Source organism: Clytia hemisphaerica, unplaced genomic scaffold, assembly GCF_902728285.1.
Source record: "Clytia hemisphaerica strain Z4C2 unplaced genomic scaffold, Clytia hemisphaerica genome assembly, whole genome shotgun sequence".
Lineage (NCBI taxonomy): Eukaryota > Metazoa > Cnidaria > Hydrozoa > Leptothecata > Clytiidae > Clytia > Clytia hemisphaerica.
In genome coordinates, this window is record NW_027104543.1 from 47055 (window position 1) to 56168 (window position 9114).

Consider the following 9114-nt stretch of genomic DNA (forward strand, 5'->3'; position numbering starts at 1 on the left):
CAATTCCCCTCACACGGCATGGGTTGACCCGGGCGAAGGAACGTTCACTTGCCAAGTGAACTGCCGTGAGTGGGAATCGAACCCTGGCCTCCGGCACAGAAGCCAAGGTCGACTACCACTTTACCACGGCACCTAAGTTAGGTCTCAGGGTACGGATGCCCCTAAGAAGGCCTTCGGCCTTATATTGTGACTCTCGAGCTCCAACCCTAACACCCTAACCCTAACTGAAAATAACCGAACCCCTGTCTAGGTCCGCAGATTGAAAAATTTCACTTGCATCCAGGTGGATGATATCGTCTGCCAACCGTTTGACCATGTATTCACCCGATTTTGAAAAATCTGAACCCTCTAATATCTGTATGCTGGAGCAATCTCAACCGGGGCGGGATCATAAGCGTGCAATTGCATGCAAATGGGCATAAATTTTAACTGTGTAATTGCAGGCTTATAGCCTTGGGAGTTTAAGCATGCAATTAGGAGGATTTCTCAGACTGGGAAAGGTCAAAGGTGTACTGCAGAAAAAGAGCAATAATTGCAGTTTTTATCTTAATACAACCAGGCGTACCCAATCGATGAAATCGATATGGGAAATCAATCGATATTAATCGATTTTAATCTATAATAATCGATAGTGATCGATAACTAATCGATAAACAATCGATAGCCAATCGATACTAAGACTTTACGTTCTTATCGATTGGATTCGATTGTTATCGATTACTATTGATTAATCGCTGATTGCTTTCGATTGTTATCGATTAATATCGATTTCTTTATATTCGCTAAAAACGCAACCCTACCGTGGTTTTTCTAATTTAATGCGTGGCAATAAATAATTATTTTCGACGCTACGCGTGAAAAACTAGAGAATAATTAATTACGATATTCAAGTGTTTTAAGTACGCGTTAAAGGCTTGTGTAATATATATTACATATAGATCGTATAATGTATTAACAAGTGTAACTGCCGAATAGCAGTTGTTTTGTATATTTTTATGTTAGTTTGATCGTCAGTGTATTGTCTATTTATTTGTCAATTATTCTGAATTATTACGTAATTATGTGACACGTATTCCCTTAGGCTTGCTCTCCTTCGTGTGTTTCTCTTTGTCTAGCGTCTGTCCCACGGGACTTTGTGTGCCTTTTTCTGTGCTCTGTTTCTGCTTTTGCGTTCAGATGAACAAAGATCACTGTAGAGTGAATACGGAGTTGCAATGTCGAAACAGAAAACCAGAATTGTAAAACTTATAGTCTGAAGAGACGCCCAGAAGAAGAGAATTTAATATTACTATATATCTCACTGCATTAGAGCTTATGGGACCAACGTGTTTAGTAAGTAGTATTTCCTTTATCTTAATGTTGTTCTTTTATATTGTAGCTCTATATTGTATCTTGATTTATTGAGCCTTATATTGACATATTACTCACCTCTCAGGTTTGATTTGTACTTAAGAACTGTACCTTTATCTATTTTAGCAAAATATATTACCGTCCGAAACCGTAAAGTATCACGTCCGGCTCTCCTGCAGTTACAGTAAACACGTATCTCGTACCAGTAATCAGAGATCTTTTACAAGTAAAGACGTACCTTGCAAAAGTAAATACGTATCTTGCACCAGTAAACAAGTATCCATTGAAAGAAGAGAAACACGAATTTGCAGTGCAACATTACACGTATTCGGTATGTTGGTTCAATAACTCCCAGCATAAAGTTATCGAGTTGTTATTACGAAGGTAACGTAAGACTTATTCATCACGATGACGAATCTATCAGAAGAAGACTTTTATGTGAAAAGAAATCGATTTGTTGATATCATCATGAACTCTACGCAGCAAATGCAAAAAATCTATAGCAGAAAGGAAGACCTTATGCAAAATGTATTATCCTATGGTTGGGAACGAGAAAGACTGCTGACAACTCTAGACGACTACGCAAGACTCTATTCCGATTGCGAAAGCCTGTTTACAAATGATCATGTTGAAGTCCTATTCGGTAAGAGTTTTATTGATGCTGCCTTCAAAATTTTGGAATCACTTCCAGAACGAATTGTAGGTCGTCAGACTGTCATCGCTGTACCACTCCCAGAAATTAGAATCGCAGAGCACATCTCGCCACATGCCGTTGAAACAGTGGTTCCGAAAATCGAAAAGTTGTCACGTGCTTGCGTTAACGTAGTTTGTCGCCCTTGTTTTCGAATCGCAAATGTTTTTGAATCTGTGTCTTTGTCCGATACAAAAATTGTTGTTGGTAATTCCTTACAGAAGGCCTCCTATAAATTTGGACAAAATTCTTGTTTGCTCGTTGCTGATATTGAAACTAAGAATTCATTTGAAAGTTCAAGAAATGACGAAATCACGGACGTATCGTGTGATCAAGAGTATGTAATCTCTTCAGAAAAAGTGTCTGAGCAAACAGAGGGAATCGGAGATTTTATGAAAAAATTGAAATTTGTAAAAAGATCTAGAAGTTTGTACATTTTAGAATCATATCAGCGAATTGTATTAAGGTTTTTCTGGACATATTTCTTATTTAACGAATTTAATTCGTGCCTAATTTTTTGTTCTATTTTTGATTTAATTTTGTCAGTATTTGGAAAGGTCCATAATTATTTATTGTATTTAGTCAAGAACGCAGCTCTTGACGGCGAGGAGTGTAACTGCCGAATAGCAGTTGTTTTGTATATTTTTATGTTAATTTGATTGTCAGTGTATTGTCTATTTATTTGTCAATTATTACGTAATTATGTGACACGTATTCCCTTAGGCTTGCTCTCCTTCGTGTGTTTCTCTTTGTCTAGCGTCTGTCCCACGGGACTTTGTGTGCCTTTTTCTGTGCTCTGTTTCTGCTTTTGCGTTCAGATGAACAAAGATCACTGTAGAGTGAATACGGAGTTGCAATGTCGAAACAGAAAACCAGAATTGTAAAACTTATAGTCTGAAGAGACGCCCAGAAGAAGAGAATTTAATATTACTATATATCTCACTGCATTAGAGCTTATGGGACCAACGTGTTTAGTAAGTAGTATTTCCTTTATCTTAATGTTGTTCTTTTATATTGTAGCTGTATATTGTATCTTGATTTATTGAGCCTTATATTGACATATTACTCACCTCTCAGGTTTGATTTGTACTTAAGAACTGTACCTTTATCTATTTTAGCAAAATATATTACCGTCCGAAACCGTAAAGTATCACGTCCGGCTCTCCTGCAGTTACAACAAGCATTAGCTGATTTGGAGGAGCCAGAGGAGGATGACGAAGATCCCTTTAGGATCTGAGGATCTAAAAGGTCAAAAATGTTCCAATAAGTCTGAGCGGTCTGAGAATATAGCCTGGAGTTTAATTTGTGTTTTTGAAAGAAAGAAGTTTATCAAAAATAAAACTTTCCTGTCTAATTTTTCTTGTCCAAGGCTTGATCACGCGTAATAATTAGAGTGAAATTAATTATGCAGAATTTTGGCTATGCGTTAATAATTAGAGTAAGATTAATTACGATTTTTCGCCAAAAACAGGGTACGCGTTAAATTAGACTACGCGTTAAATTAGAAAAACCACGGTACATGGTATTTGGCCATTCCTATTCCCCTGTGCATTAATCCGATTAATACAGTGATTTGTTTGTGTGATTCTACCCAAGCCCTGGTCGCCAAGAGGGTTAGAATTGCGGGAAATTCGGCCATCGAGTTATTCGGTCGGTGGATAGTCGTCCACCGACCGGTAGAAAATTGGTCGTCAGAATAGTCATCCGGCCGTCGAAATACTTTATTGCATGAAAATTTCGCGGTTTCGCGGTCGAGTTCAGAAAACCGCGAAATTAAAATGCCGCGAAAAACGATTTTGGAGCTCAACCGTGAAATTAAAATGCCGGGAAATGTGAGTTTTTGGGTCAACTGAAAAAAAAACCTAAAAGTAGAGTCTTTTTTGCAAAAAAATGCAATAATCAAGACAAAATTCTCTCAACCGCGAAATTAAATTCCCGTGAAAATTCAGAATTTTGAGCTGTGAACCGCGAAATTAAATTCCGCGAAAATTTCTTCCCTTAACCCTTTGAGTGCCAGGGTCCTTTTTTCTAAGTTTTTTTTTAAAAATTGCTAGTTCAAACTTTAAGGGCTTATATCTTCTGATCTAGAATGAATTAGAAGCTCGTATATAGCTCGTTGGATAGCTTAGAGTCTCCTCTTTCTTTTGGGCGGCCTTCGGCGCCGCCCGATTTAGGAAGGGCGTGGTGGGCGGCGGCCAAGGGGGGGGGGGTAGGTTAGGGAATTAAAGCAGTCAGGTCCGCTGCGCGGACCTGACTGAACTGATGGAAAGGTGCCCAGTGGTAAAACTTCAAATCGACTCACTAGAAGACAGAATAAAGTAAAACAGGGCCAAATTTGGAGGTTCTTGGATCACTCGTTGACCAAAAATAGTCAAAAAACGGTCAGAATCTCAAAAAAGTGAATTTTTGTCAATTTTTTGCATTTTTTTGACTTTTTCGCTTAAAATCTCGCTGGAAAGACTCACTTTTGAAATTTTTTTTGCTTGACCATAAAGGACAATCTAATTCCTACGAGTTCGACCAAAAATAACGATTTCTAAATCAAACTGGGCATTACAGGAGGGCTTCGCCCTCCTATATAGCCCATGTCGTATATATACGACATCGGCACTTAAAGGGTTAAACAAAGTGAAAAAAAAAATTTGAAATGTGATTTTTTGGTGTTTTTCAGCATTTTTGAGTGATTTTAGGCCAAAAATTGAGAAATTTAAGAAAAAAAAAAAAATAATTTTTTTTTGCAATTTTTTTCTTTAACCCTTTGAGTGCCAGGGTCCTTTTTTCTAAGTTTTTTTTTAAAAATTGCTAGTTCAAACTTTAAGGGCTTATATCTTCTGATCTAGAATGAATTAGAAGCTCGTATATAGCTCGTTGGATAGCTTAGAGTCTCCTCTTTCTTTTGGGCGCCTTCGGCGCCGCCCGATTTAGGAAGGGCGTGGTGGGCGGCGGCCAAGGGGGGGGGGGTAGGTTAGGGAATTAAAGCAGTCAGGTCCGCTGCGCGGACCTGACTGAAAACTGATGGAAAGGTGCCCAGTGGTAAAACTTCAAATCGACTCACTAGAAGACAGAAAAGTAAAACAGGGCCAAATTTTGGAGGTTTCTTGGATCAACTCGTTGACCAAAAATAGTCAAAAAAACGGTCAGAATCTCAAAAAAGTGAATTTTTGTCAATTTTTTGCATTTTTTTGACTTTTTCGCTTAAAATCTCGCTGGAAAGACTCACTTTTGAAATTTTTTTTGCTTGACCATAAAGGACAATCTAATTCCTACGAGTTCGACCAAAAATAACGATTTCTAAATCAAACTGGGCATTACAGGAGGGCTTCGCCCTCCTATATAGCCCATGTCGTATATATACGACATCGGCACTTAAAGGGTTAAAGTACGCTACGATATTATCGTGAGATACACTCTGGTACACAGAGTAGCGATCATACATACAGAAAATTAGCACAATCGATCGCAATCGATCTTAATCGATAATAACAATCGATGGCTAATCGATAGTGATCGATAACTAATCGCTGAAAATCGATAGCCAATCGATACTAAGACTTTACGTTCCTATCGATTGGCCATCGATTAGTAATCGATCGATCATCGATTACGAACGACTTTTATCGATTGACATCGATTAAATCGACAATCGATGTTATCGATTGGGTACGCCTGGATACAACCATCTTAATACAATCTCTGACTCTGTCTAGGGTAAATAGGTCAAAGAAGATCACTACTAAAATTAATTCTTCAGAAGTTTGTTTTTATATGATTTTTCTGGGCATTCTCCAACAACTATTTACATTCAATTGATTCGATTGACACCATCTTTATGTTTGAACCAAACTCAACTCTCTTTGTGTGCCTCCGGCTCCGCTGTGTCAATCAATTTGAATATATTTTATACCGAAAGAGATCTTCATTCAGTGTTTCACTGATTCCAGACTGGGTTTTGATTAACCAACAGCTTTTCTGAAAAATTGGCACCCAAAAAATTGTGGATGATCCCATCCAACAGGTAATTTTGGTTGACAGTTTTATCTTATTTTCAAAATATATTTCGATCATTATGAGAAATTATAAGAGTTGAGGAGGCAGACTTTAATTCATAGAAAAAAAAAAACTTAAGAATAAAGCCATCAGCAAACCAATTATCAAAAAATTAGTCCATCCATTATCAACATTGAAAAATATAATATCATGGAATTCATTGCACTTTTTCCGATCCAGCCCATCACAGAAATCGCCAAAAGCCAAAGTAAATTGAAAACTGGCCACACTGAAAAACGTTGAATTGCATCGTCCAGAACAAGTTAGCTTCGGTAAATACGACCATTACGCCTTCTCTTGAAAGGTTCTGTCAAGTACACACAATCAAGGAAACCCCGTAAAGTTTGAAATATTCTTGGAATAAGACCTTTTTGTAAACAACTTCTTTGCTAGACTTTTTACGGCGTCGTTGATGATGAGCGTGACGAAAATTATGACGTAGTATTTTACGTGACGACACAATGAAAATGTAAACTACACCTCGCTATTTTCTATTTTACACAAAAGGTGACGTTTCCCTCATCATGCTCAATAAGACGATTAAAATATTAGATCTTAATAATGACTAGACGGTATTTGCCACCGCAGCGAGCCTCTCTCAGGGCGGGCGAAAGAGGTACTTTAACGCAAGATATTGGATAGGTTAGGATGGAATCTCAAATTTCTGCACGTATATTTATTTATTATTGTCAGTATTTTGTTCCGGTTGATATCTCCGTAATGTTTGATGCCCGGTTAGATTTTATAGTCAATACACGCTTTTTTTTAATAAAAATACACTTTATAAGAATGTCCATGATGAAAATGGCCAAAAAACTAAGAATCATGGAATTTTACTACTAAAGCTAAGAATGCCATTTTAAGAGCATTTTCAATTATAAATTATCAATTATCCCCAAGTAAGGCTCACTCATTTTACAAAAGTGCCATTTTATGCTTGAGACGTATGTACTAAATGTTAAATCTAGTATGATTTAGGATCCTAACCTAAGAATGTGCTGTAAGAATATTTTAGGATGATTTTCCCAAAAAAGTTAAGAATATCCATGATGAAATGGATTTACACCATTCTTATAAAAAAAAGAAGCGTGTAGCAAGTTTTGGCATGCGCGGCAGATGTTTGTTATTTGGTTTTATGATCTAATGTATAATAATTGTAGATGAAAACGCAGGTAATATTTAGCGAAGAAAGCCAAGTTCTCTAGCATAGCACAGTCTAACAGTCAAATAGCATTACTTTTTAAAAAATTTGATTAGAGTTTGTCAAGGATGTTTCGAACACCTCAATCAGATCGAGAAAAAAATACTAAAGTCTGCCCAGATATAATTGGCAGTGGAAGCAAGAATGCCTGTAACTTTTGATAGTCTCAAATATAATTATGGACATTTTTTTTGCTTGTTTTAGAGAGTCAAAAGCGCTATATTTGAATGCATTTTTGGTTGAGAAATTCGCGATTTTTAGTGGTTAAATTTGCGATTGCAAAAATTAAGCTTTTTTTCTACTTATGCTATTACGTTCATTTTTACACCAGTAGTAGTTTTAACCTTAGGTTAAGAAGTTTCTTAAATTTCAAGGCAAACATAAAAGTCCTTTCTGAAGATTGGACCCAAAATACCCCTTGGTAGCACTTTTCTGTAAAATATCAAATCTCCAACTTATTACTAAAAACGGGGGTTATGTTATCTTTTTTGAGCAGTGCAATTAAAAGTTAGAAAATTTACTAAGCTATCAAGATATCGGCCAAAAACTGATAATGACGTTATCAAATTCGTCTAAAATAACATCATTGGTAGGATTCAAAGGACGTCATTATCGAAAAACGGCGACAACGATTCTGAAATATTTGTTGAGAAACTTCTAAGATTTTGGATGACGTCATTTTAATTGTCGGTGATAATTGAAATACGTCAAAGAATGATGACGTCATCAAAAAATCCAATCTTTATTATGGAATAGCACTGTCCATAGTCTGTCCATAGTCTTCTCGTTAATATGCTCTTTCTGAACTATGACAAATTGTGTTCTGTTAAAATTTTGAATATATATGGTACCGTATCTATTGCTTCTAACATCTGACAAGTTTTCATAATGATGGAAGAGGATGATTTTTTAATTGATTTAGACACAACATTTAATGTTACACATTTCCGAAATTCAAGCAGAACGTCTGGTGGTCGCAATTATTCTTGCGGTGTTGATTGTTTTCTCGAAATATGTTACCGCTTACTTCTTCCAGAAATAAAAATTAAACTATCGTTTGAAGAATCAAGTGATTTTTTTAATTTACTTCGAATAAGTTGTCTGTGCACAAACCAAGTATCTACGGCTTATTTCAAAATTCATTGTCGTAAAAAATAACAATATGAAAAGTAATGCTTTTCGACTGCTGGATGATATTAGAGAACCATTATGGTCAAGGATCAGTGAAAATTGTGGTGCTTTTACGAAAAGAAATAGTGATGCAGAGTTCCAAGAGAATTTTTGAAGTAATATTTCAAGAGCTTATTAGAAAGAGAGAGACACGTTTTGGAAGTGAGCTTTTTAATTCAAGGTACTTGTAATAGTTTTGTGTGATAGTGAAAAAGAACGTAGAGAAACATAATGAATACACATATTTCCTATTAGCAGATTCATGCAAAAGTCACGAAAAAACGTCGAGTAAACAAACTTTTGATTTGCGGAGGCATGCAAAGATTACCTCATACTCTGGACATTTTGAAAAAATATGCTTGTGTGTGCAATATTTCATCCAATCAGAGACTTTCTCGACGTTTTTCGTGACTTTTTTACATGAATCCGCTAATAGGAAATAGGTGTATTGTAAAAGTTTGAAATGAGGTACGCGTTTGCAATTACACCGTCGTTTGTATTAAAAAAGTGATTACTTACTGAAACCGGGAGAGGCACTGACTTTGATGTCCGACGGGAGCGTGGCGCTTGATTTTGAAAAATGGACCCTGTCAGATATGAATATTTGATAAATTTGGGACACTATCAAAACGAAAAATTGAAAACACTTTCATCT